We start from the raw sequence: 26,647 nt of genomic DNA on the forward strand, positions 1-26,647 counted from the left end.
GATCTGATGAATTGGAAAACACACACCCCATCGTTCGCAGAAAAACCTCAGGCTATGATGGACTTGGTGACTTCAATAGTAAATACTCATAGTCCTACTTGGACAGATTGTCGCCAGCTCCTAAATACTCTTTTCACCACTGAGGAAAGGAGAGACATAATTGAAAAGGCACAGATATATTTGCGTGAGCAGGCCAGAGTGGGAAATATTTTTAATATTGATCGTCATCTTCAGGACAACTTTCCCTTGGAAGATCCTAATTGGGATCCAAACAATGCAATTCACCTGGCCAGACTTACCACCTACCGCCAGACACTTGTGCAAGGTATCCGCAGGGCATGCCAGAAGCCCACTAATATGTCTAAAGTCTCAGAAGTAGAACAGAAACCAAATGAGAGTCCGGGAGACTTTTTAGAGAGGCTGCAGGAAGCCTATCGTATATGGACTCCTTTTGACCCTGAAGCCCCTGAAAACAGCAGAATGATTACTGCTACATTTGTGGCCCAGTGCGCTTCTGACATTCGTAAGAAAATTCAGAAATCAGAAGGATGGGAAGGGATGCTGATGAGCCAAATTATGGCCATTGCACGCCGAGTTTATCGGAATAGGGATGAGGCTGAGAAACAAGAGAAGAAGAAGTGGCAGAAGGAAAAGATGGTAATGCTAGCCACAGCAGTGAAGCAAGATTACCGCCCCTTAAATGGAGGGAGAGGACGGGGAAAGAATCCACCACTGGGAAGGAATCAATGTGCAAATTGCAAGAAGGAGGGTCACTGGAAGCGGGAGTGTCCTGAACCCTTGAGGTTGGAAGAAGTACGCCCAGGTCCAGGCCCAGGCCCAGGCTCCGGCCCAAGAAACCAGGGACGGGGACGGGGAATGATCCGAGATGGAAGATATCAGAGACCTGGACAAGGACGGAGTAGAGACAATTTCATTGGACTGGCAGAAGAGGATTTTACCCAAGACTAGGAACGACCGGACTCCATAAAGTTAGGCTTCCAGGAGCCCACGGTCACGATTCAATTAGGGAGCCATTTAATAGACTTTATGATTGATACTGGGGCTGAATACTCAGTACTCCCAGAACTATTGCAGAAAAAGGCATCCAAAAGTGTAGTCATTAAAAGTGCCACTGGACAGTCAGCTAAGAGATCTTTCCTCCAACCTTTGGAATGCCAGATTGGGGGACATCGTTTAACCCATCAGTTTTTGTATATACCTGAGTGTCCAATACCTCTCTTAGGCAGAGATATGCTGTCCAAATTGCAGGCCCAAATCACCTTCACTCCTCGAGGTCCAGAAATGAAACTGCCATCAAAAGCAGCAGGAATAATTACCCTCTCAGTACCTAAGGAACAATCATGGCGCCTAATGTCAGCCTTGCAAGTCCAACCCACATTAGATACAGAATTAAACAAGCTCCTCCGAACTCTACAGGTGCCACCAGGAGTATGGGCCGAAAATAGCCCACCAGGAATGGCTAAGAATATAGCTCCAAATGTAGTAACCCTAAAACCTATGGCTACCCCTGTATCTGTAAAGCAATATCCCTTACCCCGGCGAGCAGCAGAGGGCATCCAGAAACATTTGGACCGCCTATTAAAATATGGTCTGCTTAAGCCCTGCCAATCAGAATGGAACACACCCCTTTTGCCTGTTTGAAAACCTGGGACAGATGAATACAGGCCAGTACAGGACTTGAGGCTCGTAAACCAGGCTATCGAGACCTTGCACCCAAATGTACCAAACCCATATACCTTGCTGAGTTTGATCCCACCAGAAGCAACATTTTTTACTGTATTGGACTTGAAAGATGCATTCTTCTGTTGCCGGCTGGCACCACAGAGCCAACCTATATTTGCCTTCCAGTGGGAAGACCCTTTGACAGGAACAAAAGGCCAGCTAACCTGGACAAGATTGCCCCAGGGATTCAAAAATTCCCCAACTTTATTTGGCACTGCCTTGGCGAAGGATCTAACAAGTTACCCCTCAATACCGGGAGAAAAGGTGGTTCTGCAATATGTGGATGATCTTATACTAGCGGCAAAGGATTTTGATACCTGTAAAGAAGGGACAGAGGAACTGCTCCACTTGCTCTGGGAAGCTGGCTACCGAGTTTCCCAGAAAAAGGCACAGTTATGTTTAGAAAAGGTCAAATATTTGGGCTTTGACATCTCACACCAACAACGAGCATTGAGACCAGAGAGGAAAGAAGCTATTTGCCTTATCAAGGAACCTACCACAAGAAAACAACTTAGAGGATTCCTGGGAACAGCAGGGTTTTGTAGACTATGGATACCTGATTTCAGCAGTCTGGCCAAGCCCTTACATGAAAGCACTCGAGGTGCAGAAAAGGACCCATTTGTATGGGGACCTGAGCAGAAACAAGCCTTTTTAGTTATCAAACAACGACTTATGGAGGCCCCAGCCCTTGGATTGCCTAATTCGGAAAAACCCTTTCAGCTGTATGTACATGAACAGAATGGGATTGCAGCGGCAGTCCTGACCCAGAGATTAGGAAGTTGGAACCGTCCAGTAGCTTATTTGTCTAAACAATTGGACTCAGTAGCAAAAGGATGGCCTCCATGCCTAAGGGCAGTAGCGGCCACTGCAAGCCTTGTCAAAGAAGCTGATAAATTCACCTTTGGCCAGACGATGTATGTGAATGTACCTCATGCTGTTCTGACACTCATGGAATATAAGGGTAGTTATTGGCTGACGAACCCAAGAATGGCTAGATACCAAGGCCTATTGTGTGAAAATCCCAGGATTCATCTACGAGTAGTGAATATGCTCAATCCAGCGACTTTGCTGCCCCTACCAGAGGTAGATGATGAAGAATCACATGATTGTCTCCAAATAATGGATGAAGTTTATTCCAATAGACCCGATCTGAAAGATGAGCCATTGAAAAATCCAGATGTTGTATATTATACTGATGGTAGCAGTTACCTGCATGAAGGTGCCAGACGAGCAGGATATGCTGTGGTCACTAATGAGGAAGTTGTGGAAGCTGAAGCTTTGCCTGCTGGCACCTCAGCACTAAAAGCTGAACTTATAGGTTTAACTAGAGCTCTGCAATTGGCAGCTGGATGTAAGGCAAACATCTATACTGATTCTAAATATGCCTTCTTAACCCTGCATGCACATGGAGCTCTATGGAAAGAAAGAGGTCTAATCGGAGCCCACGGGAAGGCCTTGAAATATGGACCTGAAGTAGAAATCCTGTTGGAAGCAGTATGGGCTCCAGAACAGATTGCTGTAATGCACTGCAAAGGTCATGGATGAGGAAGGGATCCAATAACCAGAGGAAATCATGCTGCTGACAAAGCAGCCCGGGAGGCAGCCCAAAAGCCTGTGGGAGGATTTATAGCAGCCCTCATACCAGAGCTAGTTCCAGAAGAAGTTAAACCTCACTATACCCCAGAAGAGAGGAAGTGGGCTGAACAGGAAGGAGCGGTTGTGAAGGACGGTTGGATGATCCTGCCGGACAATAGGATTTATGTACCTCATCATCTAGCAGGCACAATTGTAAGAAATTATCATGAATCTACTCACCTTGGCGGTACTGCAACCAGAGAGAGTCTCAGTCGGAAGTTGTATATTATTAATCTATCACAATTAGCAACTTGCATTTCACAGAAATGTGTTCTTTGTGCTAAAAACAATCCCAGGCAGGGACCGGTACAACCTCCTGGAATTCAGCATGTGGGATACGTCCCCATGGAAAGCCTAATTGTGGACTTCACAGAGTTGGTCCCTTCTAAGGGATTCAAGTATCTCCTTGTGTTTGTAGATACTCTTACCGGATGGGTTGAAGCTTTTCCCACCCGAACTGAAAAGGCACGAGAGGTAACTAAGAGACTCCTCACTGAATTGATCCCGAGGTTTGGATTACCTAGATGCATTGGAAGTGATAATGGGCCAGCATTCATTGATCAAGGTAGTACAAGAAGTATGTCGAGTCCATTGCATCTGCAGAAAACAGCAGCAGGAGACTTTTTCAGGTGGTTCGCAGTTTATCGGAACCACCTGTACCACCGGGGCCTGGTAGGGACCCCAAGATCTCCTGCAATGCTTTTGCAAAGTTTTTTGCAGATAAAATCGCTCAGATTCAGAAGGAAGTAGACTCCACAGTGGGAGCAGGGCCAGGGCGGGAGAGTGCTAGAGTTCTGTCTGGTCCTGTTATATGGGATCAATTCCAATCTGTTACCTCCGAGGATGTGGACAGGCTGCTTGGACGAGTGAAACCGACCACCTGTCTTCTTGATCCTTGCCCATCCTGGCTGATAAAAGCGAGCCGGGAAGGGCTGGGCGATGGGCTTTGCGGGGTGGTGAATGCCTCCCTCTGTGAGGGAGCCTTCCCAGACCCGCTGAAAGAGGCGGTCATTAAACCGCTTCTTAAAAAAACATCTTTAGACCCGGCCAATTTGGCCAACTATCGCCCAGTCTCAAATCTTCCATTCTTGGGCAAGGTGATTGAGCGGGTGGTTGCTGAACAACTCCAAGCACGCCTGGAGGAAACGGACCATTTGGATCCCTTCCAATCGGGATTCAGGCCTCACCATGGGACTGAAACTGCCTTGGTCGTGCTGGTTGATGATCTCCGGCGGGCTAGGGACAAAGGTGAGAGCTGTTTCCTAGTTCTGCTGGATCTCTCAGCGGCCTTTGACACCATCGACCATAACATCCTTCTGGACCGTCTAGAGGGGCTGGGAGCTGGGGGCACTGTTATACAGTGGTTCCGCTCCTTCCTCCTGGGCCGTGTTCAGAAAGTGGTGGTGGGGGATGAGTGTTCAGACCCTTGGGCCCTCACTTGTGGGGTACCTCAGGGTTCCGTCCTCTCCCCCATGCTTTTTAACATCTATATGAAGCCGCTGGGAGAGATCATCAGGGGGTTTGGACTGGGTGTTCATCAGTATGCAGATGACACCCAGCTCTACCTCTCCTTTAAATCAGAACCAGTGAAGGCGGTGAAGGTCCTGTGTGAGTGCCTGGAGGCGGTTGGAGGTTGGATGGCGGCTAACAGATTGAGGTTGAATCCTGACAAGACAGAAGTACTGTTTTTGGGGGACAGGAGGCGGGCAGGTGTGGAGGATTCCCTGGTCCTGAATGGGGTAACTGTGCCCCTGAAGGACCAGGTGCGCAGCCTGGGAGTCATTTTGGACTCACAGCTATCCATGGAGGCGCAGGTTAACTCTGTGTCCAGGGCAGCTGTCTACCAGCTCCACCTGGTACGCAGGCTAAGACCCTACCTTCCCGCGGACTGTCTCGCCAGAGTGGTGCATGCTCTGGTTATCTCACGCTTGGACTACTGCAACGCGCTCTACGTGGGGCTACCTTTGAAGGTGACCCGGAAACTGCAATTAATCCAGAATGCGGCAGCTAGACTGGTGACTGGGAGTGGCCGCCGGGACCACATAACACCGGTTCTGAGAGATCTGCACTGGCTCCCAGTACGTTTCCGAGCACGATTCAAAGTGTTGGTGCTGACCTTTAAAGCCCTAAACGGCCTCGGTCCTGTATACCTGAAGGAGCATCTCCACCCCCATCGTTCAGCCCGGACACTGAGATCCAGCGCCGAGGGCCTTCTGGCGGTTCCCTCATTGCGAGAAGTGAGGCTACAGGGAACCAGGCAGAGGGCCTTCTCGGTAGTGGCGCCCGACCTGTGGAACGCCCTCCCATCAGATGTCAAAGAGATAAAGAATTATCTGACATTCAGAAGACATCTTAAGGCAGCCCTGTTCAGGGAAGTTTTTAATATGTAATGCTGTATTGTTTTTAACACTGATTGGGAGCCGCCCAGAGTGGCTGGGGAAACTCAGCCAGATGGGCGGGGTATAAATAATAAATTATTATTATTATTATTATTATTATTATTATTATTATTACAAGTGAAATGGAGACTGCATGCAGCATATAGGCCTCAGAGTTCAGGGAAAACTGAAAGAATGAATCGGACTCTGAAAACCCAATTGGCAAAATTAACCCAGGAAACGGGATTGGGATGGGTAGATGTGTTACCCATAACACTGTTTCGTGTTCGGTGTGCACCCACAAAAAGACTTAAGTTGTCACCTTTTGAGCTCCTGTATGGGAGGCCACCCTCCTTTGTTCAGGATATTCCAGCTGACCTTAAACAAATAGGAGACCATGTGACACAGGAACAAGTGCAATCTCTCTCCCGTGTTTTTGTTTCTCTTAACAGGTGGGCCCTCGAGCGTACGCCGTGCAGCATTGCCGAGCCGATTCATCAGTTCCAGGCTGGCAATAGCGTATGGGTGAAAGAGTGGAAACGCGATCCACTTGCACCTAAGTGGCGTGGACCTTACACCGTCTTGCTCTCTACTCCAACAGCGGTGAAGGTAGCTGAGGTGACCCCCTGGATTCATCACTCTCGTTTGAAGAAGTCCGAAGGCAGTTGGACGTGCAAAGGTGACCCCTCTAATCCTTTAAAACTGACTCTCTCCAAAAACCCCTGTATCTAGCCCTACCGGGAACGGGCTAGGTCACGGGCAACATTAGACGACCGGCCTGCTGCAGCCACAACCTGGAAGCTGGCTGACCTGTGCACGCCTGAAGCTTGAGGAGCGTCTGAACCAGTGACTGTGGACGGGAAGATTCTCTTATACAATTGATTGACTGCCCCCTTGTGGAACAATTATAAGGGATATTACTCATTGGGGATCCTCGGGATATATGTTTTGGTCTTGGTGGTTCCCCATTTTTGTCACTGGGGGAATTATATTGGGGCTAATATTTATTTGCTGTCACAATAAGGTAATTTTTTGTGGAAGAAATGCATATGCTAGACATCAACATGATTTTATTATTAATCCTGATCCCTTGGGAAGGGGAAGGGTCCTTGAATCTGACCAAATTTGCTAAATATGGATTCCGCCATGACCACAATATGTGGGTAGGCTTAGCTGAGATGGTAGCCAATGTTGCAAATAGGACTAATTGCCTTGTTTGCTCTCTTGGGCCAGATGATTCAGAGGGAGGTATGCCCTTATTACCGATACCATTAAATGCCATTGGTATGGTAAGCGAAATGCCACACCAAACAGAAGTACAGAATTTCCCCGGATGGAACTCAACTAAACCAATACGAGTTATACCTGTGCAAGGGGAATTCTGTGTGCATAAATCATCAGATGCAGCTGATCCTACCATGATAGGTTCTTCTCATTGCCACTATACTTGGGATTATATTAAGAATAGTCAAACCTGGGCAAACGGTACTACGTATCGAACTCGGAATACCTTGCCCTGTGCACCTCCTTTTATTCATGCATGGAAAATGGTATGGAACATAACTGTGACAGAAGAAGGCAATCTAACATACTGCACTGTGAACTCTCTACCCCTTTTGATATTTCGCCTTCTGCACTCCACGTACCAAAAACCTCAGACCCGATGGTTGTGGTGGATATGTGGAGAATGGGCATACAAGAAACTCCCTTCCAAATGGAGTGGGACTTGTTTCTTGGGATGGGTATTACCACCAATGTGGATTATGCCCACTAGTTCGGCCAAGCGTACACGAAGAAACGCTGACATTTCTCATATAGCAGGAGGAAGTACCCAAAGTTGGAGCGGTACTGATGATTGGCCACCAGAGCGCATTATAGCCTATTATGATCCTGCCTCCTGGAATCCTGGTGAGCTCATACAAGGGGCACGGGATCCTATTTATAATCTAAACAGAATAATTCGATTGCAAGCAGTAGTGGAACTTGTAACCAATGCAACGGCCCAGAGTTTGAGACTTATTGCACAACAGTTGGATGAAAGTAGAGCCGCCATTTTGCAGCTGAAAATGGGAATGGATTATGTACTTGCCAGGCAGGGAGGCCTATGTGGAGTCTTGAACTTGACAGGGAATGCCTGTTGCTTCAACATTTCTGATAATGGTGAGGCAATCCGTGTGTTGGCCACAAAGATGGAGAATATAGCACATGTCCCAGTACAAACATGGGAAGGATGGGATATGGGATGGCTCACCAATTGGTTACCTAATGTCGCAGGACTCAAAGGGATACTATTGTCTTGCTTGTTTTTCTTGACAGTAGTAATAATGGTTTTATGTATGGTGCCATGTATCATTTCATGTTTTAGAAGTACAATTAGCAAGATGATTTCAAATGAAACTCTACCTCATATCATGGCCCTATACAGAGCTTTACCTCAGGAATATGATGAAGGTCAAGCTATCAAGGACACTTGGGATGAAGGTCCTTGAGCTTGAAAGGGGGGAATGAGGCATCTAATCATAAGCCTGCATTTTTATTAAAGCTTATATGTTTGATCAGGGCCTGTATCTTAAAAAGCTTAATGATTTTCAAATATTTTATGCCAGGCAGAAGACCAGTTGCCTAAAAACCTTGGCAAGATATTTTTACTCCTAGACAAGGGGCCCCCCTGATTTATAACAGAAAACAATTCTCAAAGTCGTAAAAAGGGAATTACAGGCTGACAGCCAAGGTTACACTGACCCTACAAATTAAGGGTGGATAAATAGTAAAATGAGCCATATCTTCTTCCTAAGGTTAAGAAGGTCAAGAGCAGTGAAAAAGCATCTAGCTGGCAGAAAGAGAACATTTTCTGGGAAGACTTTTTCTAAAGCTGTTTCTTTCTTAAACTAAGATCCTTTTCTTTTCCTTTTAAAAGGTTGTTTATGTATTAAATATATTAGTTTAAATATAATTATGCAAAGGATTTAAGAAATGCTAGATTCTTATTTCATATAGTTGTAAGAGTTGTAACTATCCTGAAATTAAGTCAGCCACCAGCCAAGCCCCTTGCCAGACAGAAGACGCCAATCGAGCACTCCTGATATATGGTTGTCAGGCCTTTTGTTTAGAAACCTTCAAATGAAGGAGATCTCTCAATGTTGATGTGAACTCAATCCTTGACATATGCATAAGATAAAAATTCAAGATTAATTATCTGTTTTGGAAGGCAATAGGGCAAGGAGGGCAAGAGGTGAGCTGGTAATTAAGATTCCTTGTTGAGACACATGTAAGATATATTACTACTTATTTGTCATTTATAGATAGAAGAATATATAGCTTTTTATTTTCCATAAAAGGCAAGAGGAAATGGGTGTATCTTTTGTGATTGGTTCTAGCAAACAGCCAATAGGAATTTCAACCAGGCTGATTGGACAGAGGCAGCCACAGGAGGAGCAAGGGGGCTGGATTAAGGAAATATAAGTGCTGGCCAGAATGGCAAGAGGCCAGGCCAGAGCTTGGTAACCATATACCACTGTGCCTCATATTTATTTGTCTGACAAATAAATTACTATTTTAATTTCTCTATTGCTGCGTTGAATATTTAACCACAAGCAGGGTGCTACAAAAGCACATCCCCTCCGAAGAATCCTAGGAACTGTAGCCTGATAAGTGTGCTGGGCATTATAGCTCTGTGAGTGATAATTTTGGGGTGGGTGTGTACTCAGTGGCGTAGCGTGGGTTATCAGCACCCGGGGCAAGGCAAGTAATTTGCGCCCCCTAACCCATGGATTTGCGCCCCCTAACCCGTGGATTTCCCTAACCCCCAGATGTTGCGCCCGGTGCGGTCGGCCCCCCCTGCACCCCCCACGCTACGCCACTGTATGTACTTGAAATGTGCTTTAAATATACGATGTTTGTGCAACCTTGTTTTTGTATTCCAATATCTCAGTCTTCAAGATAGTTATCTACGGTATATTCAATCTCCTTTGAAAATGAGTATAACTATTAGGCTGCCATGTGAGCTTAAATCATTTTGTTTGAATCACCAATATAATTTGTAACATAAGATCGTTTAGTTATAATTTATTACATTTTTAACCCACCCTCCCTCCAAATTCAGAGTGGCATACATTGTTTTCTGCCCCACCACATACGCATACATTTTATCTTCCAAGCTACCCCATGGAGCTAGTTAAGCTGAGAGATAGTGATTGGCTCAAGGTCACAGTGAGCTTCATGGCTGAGTGGGGATCTGAACCTGGGTCATCCTAATCCAGCATTAACCACTACACCAGGGGTCAGCAACCTAAGGCCCATGGGCCACAAGCAGTCCATGGGGGTCGTTTAACTGGCCCATGGACCCCCACTGCCCACTCAGTCGGCTCCCATGTGCCTTGCTAAACCAGCATGGAGCAGAGCGGGGACCGCCTTCCGCAATGCTGGCTGGCTTCCCATTGGCTGCAGGAAGCTCCTGCAGCCAATGGGAAGCCGCACACGCCTCCTCCGTGCCAGAAGGAGGGTGCGAAATAGCGTTTTCACATGCATGGTGTGCACTCCGGCCCACCGCACCTCTGAGGGACTGTGAACCGGCCCAAGCCACAAAAACTTTGCCAACCCCTGCACTACACCACTCCATCTCTCCGGTTTATGACATAATCCTCTATTTGAAGTTCAAACATCAGCTTGAACCTGCTGTTTTGAAAGGGTAAAGGCAAAAATAAGCAGAATACAGCGCAATGTGATTTCTGAAGCAAGGGCTCTTGGACACCATGCTTTTGACATTTCAATAGGCTCCACAAAGCACATTATCAATGTTATTTTTACTATAGAAACGATTAAACAGGCACACTTCCTGTTTCACTGAACACTATTAAAAAACAGTTTTGAAAAAAATGAAAGATAACGGACACAGACACACCAGTTCTGCATCGTTTGAAAGGGCTTAATGTAGACTAAATATTGCAATTTGTGGTATTTTTAAGAAATGTAAAGTGGATGAAATATAAAAGACAGGTTAGGTCAAAAGAACGTTTTCCAATTTTGTTGCCTACTTGGTTCTGAAAATATCTACCACCAGACAGACACCCACCCACATCTCTCTCCCTCCGTCAGGAAAGAGGAAGTGAGACTTTGAATGACATAACTGCCAGTATTTTAAGGCCTAACAGCAGAATCCTATGCATGTTAACTTTGAAGTAAGTCCAGTTATTTCAGTGGGGCTAACCTTGGGCCGATACATGCTGGTAGACTGGCATACAACCTACTTGAGCTGTACAGTTGAATTTTTGACTCTTGCTGTTGAGTACAAGGATGTCCCAGAGGCAAAATACGCTTATATTGTTCCTGGTTGAACAGCATCAATGCACTCCATGTCACTTGTTTCCAGAATGATGAGGAACCATTAGTGAGCACTGTTTGCATTTGGTCAGTCAACCTGCTACAAATCCATCTAACAGTTACCACATCCAGCCCACATTTTCTAGGTTCTGCACAAGAGTATCATGGGGGGTTATGTCAAAAGCCTTACTGAAATCAAGATGTACTACGTCCACAGCATTCCTTTGATCCATCGAGCTTGTAACTATATCAAAAAAAGATCATTGCTGCTTTGCTGCTTCCAATATGACTCTTGGGTATAAAACATTCAGGTGGAATATTACAATGAATTAACATTTGTGTTTTCCTAAGAGCTACAAGTGTCCAAAAAGCAGAGAATCCTTTACAAACTGGCAGTAGGATAGGGCTTCTGCTAGATCTGGCAGTAAAGGAACAAGCAATAATTAGCAGATGGAATGCCAGTAATAAATTCAACAACATATGGCTTGCATTCTTGGAATTATTTGAACTGTGGTCTGTTTTTATATAGACTCACAGCTAACTTTCCTTGTTTCCTTCTTCCTCTTCCTCCACCCAATTTCTTTTTTTTCTTTTTCTTTTTGCTTTCTGCGTAAGATTTTGTAAGTGTATGTGACTATCAATTTTGAAATAGGGCTAAGTGAGTTAGGCAACAGGAAGTGTCACTTGTTCAGGAAGAAAGTTTATCATTTATCGTTATTTATTTTTAAAGTGTATATCCCACCCTTCCTCTCAAAGGATACTAGTTTAACATGGGACTGCTCTGCATTTTATACAAAAATAGAAAACATACATTTCTCCAATGTTAATGTAAAACAGAACTATGTGCGCCCTTTCCCCTACTAAGCTAGCCTTAGGCCCTCAGGAGTAGCAGAGGACACTATCCCATCCCTAGTGTTGAAGTAATATTCAGCTTTTCTACATGGAACGGGAAGGACACCATCTTGTCCTTTGCCTCAGGCAGAAGTTAGCCTGGGGCCAGCCTCCTAGATTCCACGAGAAGAGAAAACGATAAACTGCAGAGAGCAGTGTAGAAAGGCTTTTATAGGTACCAGATGAGTCATGCAAGCCAGCCAAGCCAAATGTTGCAGAGCAAAAAAAAAAAAGAAGTAAAAATGCAAACTTCTATCAGACCTAGGTCTTCGTTTTTTCAATTCAGCTCTACACTCTCACAATCAGCTGCAGACTCCATCCACGGTTGGCTCTGCCCTGACTGCCCCTCACAGAAAGTCAAACACCTCACCTTTCCAGGGCAAATGCACCACATAAGTCAGCTTACATTACAACATTAACAATACAATATGTTAGGGGTAGCAACACAGGGGAGGGGATTCTGTGGCAGCCCCCACCTTGTTGAACTCCCTCCCCACCAAGGGGAATCTGGCACCTCCATTATACAGCTTTTGGTGAATGCTGAAGACACACCTCTTCACCCTGGCTTTTGACACCAGAGGTGCATATTTTTAGAACCCACTGCCCTTAGGGAGTCAATAAATAAATAAACAGCAACAGCAACAATTTAATAAACAATTTTACTAAATACTGCATTGTCAATAAATGCATTTTACTCTTTGTTTAATTATATTTATGAATGACTTCCCACAAGGCATATCAAAGTGATTTACAAAGGTCTGTATAGTTAAAGCTAAGGTTTTCCCTGAAGAGAGGTATGGAAGTGAGAGCTGGACCATAAAGAAGGCTGATCCCTGAAGAATTGATACTTTTGAATTATGGTGCTGGAGGAGACTCTTGAGAGTCCCATGGACTGCAAGAAGATCAAACCTCTCCATTCTTAAGGAAATCAGCCCTGAGTGCTCACTGGAAGGACAGATAGTGAAGCTGAGGCTCCAATACTTTGGCCACCTCATGAGAAGAGAAGACTCCCTGGAAAAGACCCTGATGTTGGGAAAGATGGAGGGCACAAGGAGAAGGGGACGACAGAGGATGAGATGGTTGGACAGTGTTCTCGAAGCTACCAGCATGAGTTTGACCAAACTGTGGGAGGCAGTGGAAGACAGGAGTGCCTGGCATGCTCTGGTCCATGGGGTCATGAAGAGTCGGACACGACTAAACAGCTACAAAATACCACTTGGAAATTTTACGCAAGGGTGTCATATACTTTTTAGAAATAAAATCATGGGCATAGAAACAGTTCAAATAATTGCACAAATAGCAACTAACACCCCCCCCCCAGACAGACAGAGGACAACACATACGTAAAATAGTATCAATTCCAATGCCATACGGTCTAAAATATCGGTAGGTAACCAGGGAACGCGATATTAAAACAGCATTAATGCACCAAAGGCAGCGGTTCCAGAGCCGCAAACATACGGATGTTATTAATTAATTTATTTTTAAACAAACCTGAGAAATAGTGAGGCAGAGGGTATGGTAAAGGAAGCGGAGACCACCTCCTTCCCCGGGCCAGCCTCTGCCACCCAGCTTTAATCAAACGAGACACTTTTCCCCGCTCGGCCATGACCTCTTTGAGCACCGAGCGGCGGCGAGGTCTGTCCCGCGTGGCTTCGAGAGCCCGCGACCGTAGCGTTTCCACGGGGAAACCGCCCGGCCGCGACAGCCCCACGAGGCGAGAAGCCGCTTCCTCCCGGGGCTGAGAGCGGGAAGGTGGAGGCCGGCCGACTTTAAAACAAAGCGAGAAGACGAGGGAGCTGCCGGGTCAGGTAAAGGCGCGCCACACACCCCCGGGCAAGAAAGGCCGGCCAAGCACAGGCCAACCGCGAGAGGCCTGAAGCCGCGAAAGAGCTCCATTCGTCCCGGGAAAGTTCCTCGACGGCGACGGGAGAAACCGGGCGAGCGGCAGAAGAAGCAGGAGGAGGAAAGAAAAGCGAAAGGAGACGCTGAAGCCTCCAAGCGCCTGTTCGGTTCGATGCGGCCCGCGCGAAGCAGGGGATTCCCGCCCCTCAGCGCGCGCCCCCGCCCCGCTTTCTTCCCCTGCCCGGCTGCAAGAGCAGCAGGTGAGCGCGTCCGGCAAAAGTTGAGGCGGAGCGCGCGCGGGCGGAGGGCGGGGCGAGCGAGCGAGTGAGGGGAGGGCGGTCCCGAGGCGGAGGCAGCGCCGCTTGACTGCCTCTCTCTTTTCGGGGCAGCGCTCTCGGCCTCGGAGCGCCGAGCAAGTCCTGCGCTTCTTCGCGAGGGTCCTTCGTGCGAAACGGGTGAGTGACTCGTCCGTGCGCGGGGGCCGCTTCATACCTGCTGCGGCGGGGCCGCCACTTTCGCAGGGGCCGGTGGGGGGGGGAGTAAGGAGGAGGGCGAGGTAGTTCCTGCTCCGCCTGCCTCCTCGGTGAATGAGGAAGCGGCGCGGGCAGCGCCTCCCCATCCCTTTTCGAAGTGAGCGAGTGTGTTTGTGTGAGAGAGAGATTTTATCTCTCGCCCACCCCACTTTCCGGCGCTGAGGGGTTGTGCGAATGGGCTGAGCACTTCTCGTCACAGGAGCGGGACCCTCCGGCGCTCGAGGCGCTGCCTGGGCTGGGTGAGTTGGGCGCCCGCCTGCCTCTCGTCTGGGTGTGCTGGGTGGCACACTTTCGCGACAGGCGCTCGGAGTTGCCCTTTCTTTCTCTCTCTCTCTCGCCCTCTTTCCTGCTTCTGGCTTCGCAACCGGGGGCAGCCCGGCACGGGGCAAGGCGCGCGCGCCCTCGAGCCGGTCCTGCCCATGGCGGAGGGGGCGCGTTGCACAACCGGGGCGAGAACACAGGGCGACTGAGTTTTAACATCCCGCGGAGGTTTGTCTCCACCGGGACTTCCTTGTTTTAATAGCCTCCATGTTTTCTTTTAAGTGCTCCGCCAAATTCTTGCAAATCGAATGGTTGACTTAGTCAGGGGAGGGGGTGGGGCTGATGGGCTCGGACTTTTCTCTCTAGCTCACTGTATATACTTGCATGGTGCAAGTTACCAGCCCCTCCTCAAATTTCTTTTCTGAATGGTCTCTAGCACCTTTAGGGAGGAGTTGTTTTTTTAAAACCCAACAAACTTAAAGACAAACTTTGTTTAACTAGAAAAACACACACACACACGGACACTCCCAACTTATCAAAATCACTTGTAAAAGCTGCTGTCTTTTAGTGTGCCAGAATGGCACTGTCTAAAATCTGGCCTCTGCAGCTTGGCGTTTGTAGGAATTTGGTTACCTTGGCAGAAGTGATGCAGGAGTCAGGACAGGAGAAACACAGCGACAGTGTTATTCAGCTGGCAGTTATTGACAGATGTTAAAACTGAAAGGCAGCCTCACATCACCACACTATTTGATAGAAGCATTCAGCATTTGTCTGTTTGCCTGATCTTTAGACTTACTACACCAGTGGGTGCCTGGGTGGAACACAATGGCTGTCATCTGTATTAACAATATTCATTGCATTTATGAAGTGCGTATTATGATTGCTATTTCGATTGCCTCAGTTGTGCTTCACTGGAGTCCTGATGGTTTTCACCCCATTTTCTCTACCCCACAGCTAGAAACAGCATGTTGAGTGGTTTGGGGTTGAGGATTAGAAAGGGTTTTCCCCCAAGCTTGGTTAGTATCTATAGGTGTTTGCTTAGTTTGGAATGTGTTTGCCTTCCCATGCAGCGTACAGCTAGGTTCGCTTGCATTTAGTCATCTCAAGTTGTTTGCCATCTGAGTTTGTTTCTGTTGTGCACCTGTTCTCTTGAGCAGTGGGTGGGATGATGTTCATGGACTGGATGTTCATTTGGTATCTTTCAACAACTTCGTTGTCCTGTGAATGCAAACCATGTTAAGTGTTTCTATGGTGCTATACCAGCATTGCTGAGAAATTTATCAGATGCTTCAAACAGGTACAGGAGCAGTGGCCAAACGTTTTGATATATGTGTAGCAAATGAACTCTCAATTTGTGTAACATGGACACTTAAGGGTATATTAATAATAATAATAATATAGAGGGATGCGGGTGGTGCTGTGGTCTAAACCACTGAGCCTCTTGGGCGTGCCAATCAGAAGGTCGGCAGTTTGAATCTGTGTGACAAGGTGAGCTCCCATTGCTCTGTCCCAGCTTCTGCCAACCTAGCAGTTCGAAAGCAAACCAGTGCAAGTAGTTAAATAGGTTAGGTACTGCTGTGGCGGGAAAGTAAATGGCATTTCTGTGTGCTCTGGCAGTCCTCCGTGCGCCAGTAGTGGTTTAGTCATGCTGGCTACATGACCCGGAAAGCTGTCTGTGGACACATGCCAGCTCTCTCGGCCTGAAGTGAGATGAGCACCACACCCCATAGACACCTTTGACTGGACTTAACTGTCCAGATGTCCTTTACCTTTACCTTAATAATAATATGTAGCTAGGCACAAATGCTTGCTGTAACAAATTTCCAGTTGTGAGACCCATGCCGTAGGTTGACTGCCTGCAAAATATGCCAGCAGCTTTTATTTATTTATTTGCCTTGATCTTTAGACTTTCTATACCCGAATATGACATTTTTGCACTAGAGAAAAATCAGCAAATCGAGCAATATGTTGCTTCTTCCTGACATGCTAGCCATTAAATTTCTAAATGAAATGGCTGAATGATCTGAACAGATGGGTTAGTCTAGGCTTAAGCCATAAAATAATTAGTTCCAGGAAGTGTAGCTAGCTGTGTCTGGGGAGCATACATGGATGAGTTAATAACTTTAGTCCTAAAGATCCGGGAATACGTACTATGGATTGCTGCAACTTGCTTATCTTTAAGTTTGATTTAATGCAGATTGTGAAAATGCTGTGCCATTAGGTTAATGGGAGGGTGAAGCAGCATGCTAAACAATGTAATTCATTTACTCTTTGGCTACAGTGCTATGTACACTTTTCTGGGAGTTTCATCCGTTGAATCCAGTGAGACTTACATCTTACTGAACATGCGTAGGATTTTCCTGTATTCGCTGCACAAATTGAGCATGATAATCACATCTTTAGTGTTACTTAAATTATCAAAGCACATGCCGAAGAACATAGGGTTCTGAGTGAAGAGAATGCATGAGAACCTATGTGGTATAATGGATGGAATGTCAAGAGTAGGATTGAGGAGGCCCAGGTTGAAATCCCTGCTCAGCCATGAAGCTGAATGGGTTACCTGGGCCTGTTGCTGCCTCTGAGGGTAAAAATGCTGGGGTGGGGTGGGGGTATGTTTTGATCATATCTTAAAATGTAGGAAATAAAGGTCTAGATTCTTGGTATTTGTGTGTGTTGGGCGGTTGTACTTTAAGCTTACATTTATTAGAATGTATTAGCCACACCCACCCACCCTCAAAGCAGTTCTTTTTTTAAAAAAAGTAAAACAATAAAATTATCAGTAAAAACAGTTTTAAAAACTCAAATGTTTATTGTAATCAGGTCAAAATTATATGTTTAAGAATGCAGCATATAATAGGAAATCAGATTGTGTACACTTGGTGTATAGAATACTAAACTTTCTTTGTTCCTGAGTAGTCAAATGGCTTTCAGATTTTGAGATGTGAATCAGTGAAGGGTTGCAGCCTGCTGTTATTCATTAAATACGAAAATGTCCTTAATTTTGTCTGTTCCCTTGATCTGGCAACTTGAGCCTATGAAGTACTGTAGCTTTCAGGAAGGCAGGTGAAATGGCATGTTGTACTTGTCAAGTAGTCCCTTTATATAATTACATATTACGAAGGCAAAGTAGTGCATTCCTGACTCTTGGGCTTGTGGATGATTGGATGCTCTACATTGGAGTCAGTGCACAAAGCAGGAAATGAATCCACCTTGAAGTGTTCAAAACCAGCCTTTGCCAACCTGGTGCCCTCCAGATGTTTTGGACCACAACTTTCATCAACCCTAGCCAGCAAGTGCACCGGCTGGATCTGATGGCAGTTGTATTTCAGACTGGAGGGCACCAGATTGGTGAATATTGGTTTAAATAAAGAAAAGAAGTAAAAGAATGTGACCCCAAGAGATTTTTAGTAGCAGCAACTGCATCTGTGGACAGGAACAAGACTATTTCCCTGGAGAGCTGGGAAAATTCAGAGGCATGAGGAAGCAGAGTGGGATGTGCGGCGAACACAAGACCAGATGAATAAACAAAGGGAACAAACATGTCCAGAGTTGGGCTTATTCACACTGAAGCAATTCATCAAAGGTGCCTTCGGTTAATCAAATGTATTCTTTGTTATTAAAAATAATTACCAAAGAAACTTTTTTTTTATGCTGTTGGTTTGCATACAAGAATTGACACTTGGTGGTAATATTGTAGTTGCAACAACCTTTTCTAAGACCTTTTCTGTGGTGGCACCCTCTCAGTGGAACTCTTTCCTGCCCTTCATAGCTTCCAGATGTTTTCAGATCCAATTAGTTGCACTTGTTGTTTTATACCCCACTACCACCACCCCGGCAGGTGCTATGATGTTGTCTTAAGAGTGTAGTTCACCTGTTGGGCCTTTTGAGGCCAGAAGAGCAGCTCATAAATAAATTTATAAAGAAATAAATATAAATGCTGTGGGCTCTAAAATGTCCCTTATCAGTTTAGGAATTAGCATATACATATGTGTGCGTAGCATTTCCTGTTCATTTCCTGGAGATGTCTGTAATCTGAATGCCAGAAAAGATTCTCAAAAGTATGATTGCTGTAGTGGCCATCAGCCAAAATGACAATGATAAACTTGGGTGGAGAGGAAAGTAAATAAGATTAGAAGGCAGCTTTGAAAACCATAGCATATTTAGCTTTTGTAAATCAAGGTGCTTATTAAATCCATATAAAAAGTTCAGAAAAATATATTCTTATTTTTATAATTATTTTGTTACTTATCTATCAAAGTTAAATGTCTGCATTTGAAGACAGCAAAGTGATAATAAAAAGTAATGTTTGAGTTTTATTCTATAAATTTTGACACCACAAATGTTTTATAGTTCACCAAAATGTGTGTTGTTGACAGTTACTTGCAACTACTCCTGTGGCTGTAGAGACCAGTATAGGAGAGACAAATCCGGTTGCAGCTGGGGCAGATGAAGGCATCTGGTTATACTGATGTAGATGTACCATGGTGTTGCTTCTTTATGTGTTCCTCCTCTGGTCACTTCTATGGATTCATGACCTGACTGTATACCTCCAGGCACTGTGATCGTCTTCATGGGATTTGCACATGACGGGTTTGATGTCGCCAGCCTTCATGTCTTGTTGTATGCGTGTGAATACTTGTTTAAATCTACCTATAAGTTTTCTAAATTGTGTTCGTGCCTGCTTGCTGAACTTCATGCATTGAATATTCCTTTGGAAAATGAGGAGATCCCACTCCAAACACTTGCAGGTATTAATGTGTCATCTTCAAAATCTCTGAATGGGAAAATGAGGTTTTGAAAGATGTGAACCGTATTATGCAGAATAGCATGCATATACAACTGAAGCTTCATTAATTCATTATAAATGAACACTATCAATGCTGTATGCATCAGTATTCTAGCAGAACATGTTTGATAGGCCAAATTATTCTTCACCATCTCATTCTGTAAATCATTACAGTGGTACCTCGGTTTACAAACAGTCCTGTTTACGAACTACCGTATTTTTCGCCCTATAGGACGCACTTTTTCCCCTCCAAAAATGAAGGGGAAATCTGGGTGCGTCCTATGGGGCAAATACAGGCTTTCGCTGAAGCTTGGAGTGAGAGGGGTCGGTGCGCACCGACCCCTCTCGCTCTCCAGGCTTCAGGAACACATCCACAGCCTAGGCAGCCCTGCCGGAGTTCCCGCAGGGCTGTCTAGGCTGCGAATAGCAGCCTGCTTCCCGGAGCGCCAGGCGCGCTGAAAGCAGAGCGCCCGGCGCTTTGGGAACACATCCGCAGGGCTCCCCACGCTGCGGATAGCAGCCTGCCACCCGGCGCGAGAGGCACCCTGAAGCAGAGCGCCCGCCCGCTGGACAGCCATCGGCCAGCCCCACAAGCTCAGGGGACAGCAAGGAGGCACAGTGCCGCCATCCCGCTGTTCTTCAACCTGGTTCGGTTTCCCCGACCTGGTTTTGGGGGGGGGGAAATAAAGGAAATTTTCCCCCTTTATTTCCCCCCAAAAAAACTAGGTGCATCCTATGGGATGGCGCGTCCTATGGGACGAAAAATACGGTATTCGGTTTACGAACTCAGCAAAACCGGAAGTAGTGTCCCGGTTTGCGAACTTTACCTTGGTCTACGAACGGAAGCCGAACAGTGGAAGGGCACCAGCGGCAGGAGCCCCGGTTTAAGGACGGATTTGGTTTAAGAACGGACTTCAGAAACAGATAAGTCCGTAAACCGAGGTACCACTGTATATAGCTGAGATCTAATGTGAGAATTCACGATCCATTTCCTTAAAATTTGCTTAATATACTTTGCTTAATACTTAATACTTAAATTTGCTTAATACTTTGCTTAATATATGGCTTTCAAATAATTTAAGAAGCTACTGCATTTCTCCTTTCTTCTTGCATGCACTGCTGCTATTTCATTTTCAGCCACGTACCCTACTTCTCTTACCATGCCAGAGAGCAGACTGGCTTGTCCTACCTCAGGCTGTTGCACCTTTGATGCAGAGATGGAGAATTCAATTCTCTTAAAAAAAAACAAAAAAAACTGCAGATTTTTACAAGCAGCTGTATCAGGAAAGGGGAGCCTCTGGCTCTCAACTGTTGTTGGGTTCCCAACCTTCAGCCTCAGCCACCAAGTTGAATGGTCAGAGATGATGGGAGATGGAGTCCAGAAACACATGGGGGGGCACAGGTTCCCTCATCCCTGAGCTTCATCCATTCAGAGAAAAACACAATCCTCATGTGGAACAATAAAGCCCTAAATCAGCATAGCAGCTGAACCTGTCAGCATACAGTCCTTTTCATGCAGTTGTTACTGGCAGGCTGCTATAAAAGTAACACCAGTTTTTGCAAGCGGAATTTGAGGGCAGTTTAGCATAAATAGAAACTTGGCTTTTAGGTATTTTAGTTCTCTGAATTACTATGCAATTTGTTTACCACACTGCCCAGTCATGTATTTTGGTGTTGTTTATGTAAGGTACATTCTTGGACATATTTAGTGGTGATTATATTGCGATTGATAGTGTTATAAATAATTGTGATGGCCATGTAAAACTGTAAGAATCTTGCATTGCTGCATTTACTATTCATATTGTAAGTATCTAAAACATTTAATTCACTCTGGAAGTGTGCTGCTCTGCATAATCTGGTTTATGATTATGCCTTTTAAACAGATAAGAAGCAGCAGGGAATCAAGCCTGTGCGAACTGCCCATTAACAGTAAAATAATAGATAGTAACAAAATGCATGTGTCTTCTAATTTGATTGCCACATTTTCCTGCTAGATCCAAGTTCTTGCTCCCTCTTCCATGTGACAGCCCTTCAGATATTTGAAGATGGCTCATATCTCCGCTCAGTCTCCTCTTTTCCAGGCTAAACATACCCAATTCCCTCAACCTTTCTTCATAAGGCTTGGTTTCCATACCCCTGGTAATCTTGGTCACCCTGCTCTGTGCATGTTCCAGCTTGTCAATATCCTTCTTAGAACACCATTGACATCTGCTTCCCTGTCTTCATGTCTTGCAAAAGGATTTGTAACCTTTCATTTTTGTACATAACCATGTTTAGCATTATATCTACACTAGCATTTTTGCTAACCATGGACATGGCTGATCCAGTTTTTCAATCATGGCTAGGACAAGGTTTTCAATTTGTGGCTTGATATAAAAATGATTATCGTGGTTAATTCATAAAATTATTTTAAATGAGTAAATCATAGAAATGATTATCATGGGTAAAAATGACCATGGGTAATTTAAAAAAAAGGAAAGGGGGTCAGTTTGTGTAAGAAGGGTACTATAGGGTACTGATGATGCAGTTCACAATTCCCAAAAATGTATTAAATGAGTGGATGTTCCCTAGCATGAATAAAGGAGGACACTCAGAAATAACCATGCTGTTGCAGAAATCCCAAACTAGGCAAATCACATTCTTTCCTCCAATAGTTCTTCTCCAGTTGTAATCCAAGCCCTGCTCTGCTCATTTATCTCTCTGTGGATGGTGCAGCGAGGAAAGTCTCACTCCCTCTTTCTTTTAGCAATGTTACAAGGGTGACATTGTAAGCCCAGTTCAGCCCTGGACTTAATCCTAAGTAAGCACAAATATGATCTGGTTGGGTCCTTGACTCTAGCATTTGCTCCACAGTTGAGGGAAACTACAAAACTCAAAACAACACCTGTCATTTGGACACTTAGTGTACTCTCATGACATAACATAAAAAGAACTGTGTTAGATCGGACCAAAGGCCTATCTAGTGCAGTCTATTCTTCTAGTGGCCACTGGCCAACCAGCAGCTGGACATGAGTGGACTAGCACACTCCCACTTGTAAATCCCAGAGGCATGCTACTTCTGATACTAATATTCATTGAGGGCCATGTCCTCGTGAATTGTGTATTTATACATTAATAAATAGTAACAATGCATTTGTTGTCTGTGACATAACATGCAGTGCCATCTTAAAAGAAGCACTGCATCTCTCTACCTCTGTGTGCTGCTGTTGCCATGTGTGGTGTTGCATTGGGAGCTTCTTGGTGTGGAACTGAAGCAAGCTCAAACCTTCTATCTCTAAATGACTGCCTTGAACGGCTTTCTTCATCTTGCTTGACTTATGATAAGGCTGCCTCTGAGTCCTATCCGAAATGTGATTATTTTGGCTGCACTAATATGGTGACTGACTTTGTAGTGATCCCACTTTATTGACAAAGTTGAAGGTTAGGTGCCATGATGCATGTGACACTTGTTGTGTCTTCATGAGCAGGAGAGTTAAAACTCCTGTGAGGTGGTGGTAGTCTAGAATTGTGCATTTTGCTAATTAACAAGAGTTTTCTTTCTTCTGTGCTATCCCCTTTAATTCTGAAAGTTTAGAAGAGGGACATGATTAAGAGCCTTTATAGATACATGAGTTGCTGTCTAAATGCAGTGATTGGAAATTGCTTAGTGTGGGCAATATGTTTTGTGGGTACATTTTTGTACATGGGAGAAGAGCACTCAGGTTTTTAATTAAACAAAGAGGGGGCAATTATGCTTGGACACTTGACGAGCTTAAAAACTGAGGCTGGTAATTCATCAAGTATTTTTTAAATATTAATGTTGTAAGAACAATAAAATTATCAACAAGTTTCATACTTAGGTTAATAACAAAACCTGAATCAAATAACTATTATTGTGAAACAATATGATTTCTTTTAAAGTTAATGTTCATGAACTATTGGTTTTATTACTTTTTTGTTCTGCGCTCTTCTCCAACCCTGTCACTGAAGGTTGTGTGCAAGGTCTTTTTCTCCTCACAAAAAAATCTGGGGGGAGGCTAACCATGTGGCTGGTCCAACTTCACCACTGAATGCCATGGTTGAGTTTCCCTCGTTCTAATATATTTACCCATGAAGCAGTGACCTCTGTCACTGATGGTTGCTTGTGTTCCTCCTGTTCATATAGCTAGTAGTTATTGCCCTATTGCTGCAGAGGCAAGCTGTACCTGCTCCTATCCTTTCTAGCAAATAATACCATTCTTGATTTAAAATAAAAATAAAAATGTGTGCCATCTACACAATGGCGTTCCTGGAATATATAACAGGCCAAATGGAAAGAGGGCCCATTGTGGTAGAAGGCTGTAGCTAGCCTTGTTGTCATTTTCTAGTACTTCCAAAAATAAACAAATAACCTATTTTCTGTATCTTAGCCTTTTATCTATAAACAAAGCACTACTAATGGAAAACAGTAGTTTTAAGGAAAAACAACCACCTTAGCTGCTGCTAGTACATAAAAGCACAAGTCCTGTGCATGTATTCAGTGGGCCTTATTGCAGTGGGAGTTATTACTTGAAGTGGAACTTATTCCTTAATAACTTATTGCTGCAAATATGCAAAACCACAGTTTCCTTAAAACACAGGTTTTGGGGACATGCAAGGCTATTCTATGTTTGTTTGGAATGCAACATTCCAGTTTCATTACTCATGTTTTCTAGAGTCTTGTTTAATAATCTGGAAATTCATTTACCATTGGACACATTTAAAAAAAAAAAATCAGATTTACAAGCCTTTAAAAAAAATACTCAGAATGTCCTTTAAATGTTTTGTAAAACAATTTTGTTGAGTTTACGTCTGCTGCTAATGGGTGATGTAATTAGAATACTGTGGACTGAACTAGTGCAATTTCACCCCCACCCCTTGTATTTGACTACTGATATAAGAATTACCGGTACTTCTGAGACAGTAGCACTTTCGAATGAATAGAGAAGTAATCTAGTGTTGCTCACTGGAAGGACATGGCGTGGGGAGGGTCTATAAATGTAAGGATCTACGTAGGGCATAATACAATTATTCTCACATCCACGTAGCATCAGGCTATGCACATTAGAGCAGTGTGCCTGTTTTCTGTAATTACCTTGTGTGATATTATGTATGTGCAGCCAAGGCAGGCAAAAAGGGAGCTTTGTATTGTTCTGAGGGAATCCTGCCTGTATGAGGCAGGATCAAGCCCTAAGTGTAGGCAAATTTAGGAGTCAGGCCTAAAAAAAACCATGAAATTTGAGAATGAGATTTTTCTCTAACAAAATATATTAAAGGCTCCTAGCTTTGGTTGCTATAGTGTGACAGTATAAACTATGTATGTTTACCCAGAAGTAAGTTCCACTATATTCAGTGGGGCTTACTTAACCTGAGACATCTTTATTTTGGATGGAGTAGGGGGGAGAAAAGCAATTTTGTTTTCTGCATGAATGTGTGTATTCAAATGGCTCGTGAATGAATGCTAACAGGGATATTCTTGTGCCCAAATAGTTAATATATAATGCAGATATGTAGTTCATTAATTTTGAGTTATTAACACTGGTCAAATAAATGAGATTCTAACATTCAAGTATTCTCTCATGTCTGTAGCGCGGCGAACATACACAGTAGTCTTGGCTACTGTTATTTGGCATGAAACAACTTGAGTGCTTTCTATTATAACTAGCAGCTCTCCATATTAAGCATGCATGATATAGAGCATATAAAAAATAGTTGTTTTTTAAAAAAATCCAAAGACACTGGTCATATTTCTAATCTTTTTCTTTAAGCGTTATCTCAGCCCAGCCATATGCAGATTTAAGTCGGGTGCACAGTGCAATCCTAAACAATGTCTATGAAGAAGCAGGTCCTATTGAGCTCAGTGGGTCTTACCACGAGATAAGCATGCAGAGGATCACAGTCTAAGTCTATGGAAATAAATGCCTTTAAGCCCATCTTAATGCTGCTGAGGATCAGACTGTATTGATATAAACTCCTTAAGCCATGAAGCAGACATCTCTCTGGTTTACTGGTTTCTTTTAAGATCTTAAGTTTTAAAGCATTTAAATGTTGATACACCCTAGAATAGGGTGGTGGCAGAGACACACAGTAAGGGTGGGTGCAAATGGTTAAATGAAAGCAGTTTCAGTGATGAATTAACAGTAGTTCTTAGTCTTCCAGCAAACATCTGGGGGTAATTTTTGCATGTAGCCATGACGCAGCCCCTTATTGTACATATTTGTACAGTCGTACCTTGGAAGTCGAATGGAATTTGTTCTGGAAGTCCGTTCGACTTCCCAAATGTTCAGAAAGCAAAGCGCAGCTTCCGATTGGCTGCAGGAAGTTCCTGCAGCCAGTTTGGAAGCCGCGGAAGCTCCATCGGACTTTTGGCTTCCAAAAATAGTTGGCATACCGGAACAGTCACTTCTGGGTTTGCAGTGTTCAGGAGCCAAAATGTTTGAACTAACATTTCGAACTAAGCTGTTTGAAAACCAAGGTACAACTGTACTAGTTTTTGTAACAGCACTTTATTTATTCAGTTGCCGGCTGTTGTAGGTATGATAAACTTCTATCAACACACATGAGCATTTGCTATTCTCTCTTATCAGTGACTAATGTGACTTTATTAATATTACATTTATATCCCACCTTTCCTCTAAGGAGCTCAATTCCCCCTCTTCCCCTTTTATCCACACAACAACCCTGTGAGGTAGTTTAGGTTCAGAGACAGTGACTGGTCCAAGGTCACCAGGTGTGCTGGATCACCAAGTGGGGTTTTGAACCCCAGTCTCCCAAGTCCTAGTCTAGCACTCTAAGCATTACAGCACACTGGGAAATGCACTATTGGCCTTAGAGCTGTTATTGCTTATTATACCCAGCATACTGGAACAAGATTCTGTAGTGCAGTGCTGAGGAACCTCCAGACTGGGGGCCTAATTAGGTCCTCCAAGCCTCTTCATTTGGCCTGTTAAGCCATTTAGACCAAGCCACACCCACCTGTCATACACCTGATATCACATAGTATCACATGCGACGTCAGGCGTGTGTTGGGTAAACTAGTGGGTGGACCAATAAGGGGGTTGCAGGCACCACTGATCTCCTTATTGTTGACAACTCCAAAATCCTATGTGCTACTCTTTGCAAGTGAGCTTTTATAGAGCTGTGTGCAGTGCTTTGATGCCCCAACAACCAGCTGATTGCCAGTGCCCAATTGTTGGGGTTTGAGCACACAGTGTTTACCACACAGGTAAAAGTTGGTCATCTGACATCAGATGATTGAC

At 44.5% G+C, this 26,647-nt stretch overlaps 1 protein-coding gene and 1 long non-coding RNA gene across 4 annotated transcripts in view; both read left to right on the forward strand.

The window, feature by feature from the left end:
- LOC307211099 overlaps positions 1–26,647 on the forward strand; it is a 444,355-nt gene that overhangs the window by 363,534 nt on the left and 54,174 nt on the right. The gene's annotated exons all lie outside the window — the stretch shown is intronic.
- Positions 14,131–26,647, forward strand: part of PRKCD (protein kinase C delta) — a 54,878-nt gene continuing 42,361 nt past the window's right edge. For 2 of the 3 annotated variants that reach the window (XM_079967290.1, XM_079967292.1), the window contains exon 1: positions 14,131–14,266. The gene's annotated coding sequence lies outside the window, so the exon portion shown is untranslated. Of the gene's footprint in view, positions 14,267–14,412; positions 14,584–26,647 lie in introns of those variants that run through there. The other variant, XM_079967291.1, reaches the window with a different exon arrangement.

The sequence above is a fragment of the Podarcis cretensis genome, assembly GCF_951804945.1.
Source record: "Podarcis cretensis genome assembly, chromosome: 2".
Lineage (NCBI taxonomy): Eukaryota > Metazoa > Chordata > Lepidosauria > Squamata > Lacertidae > Podarcis > Podarcis cretensis.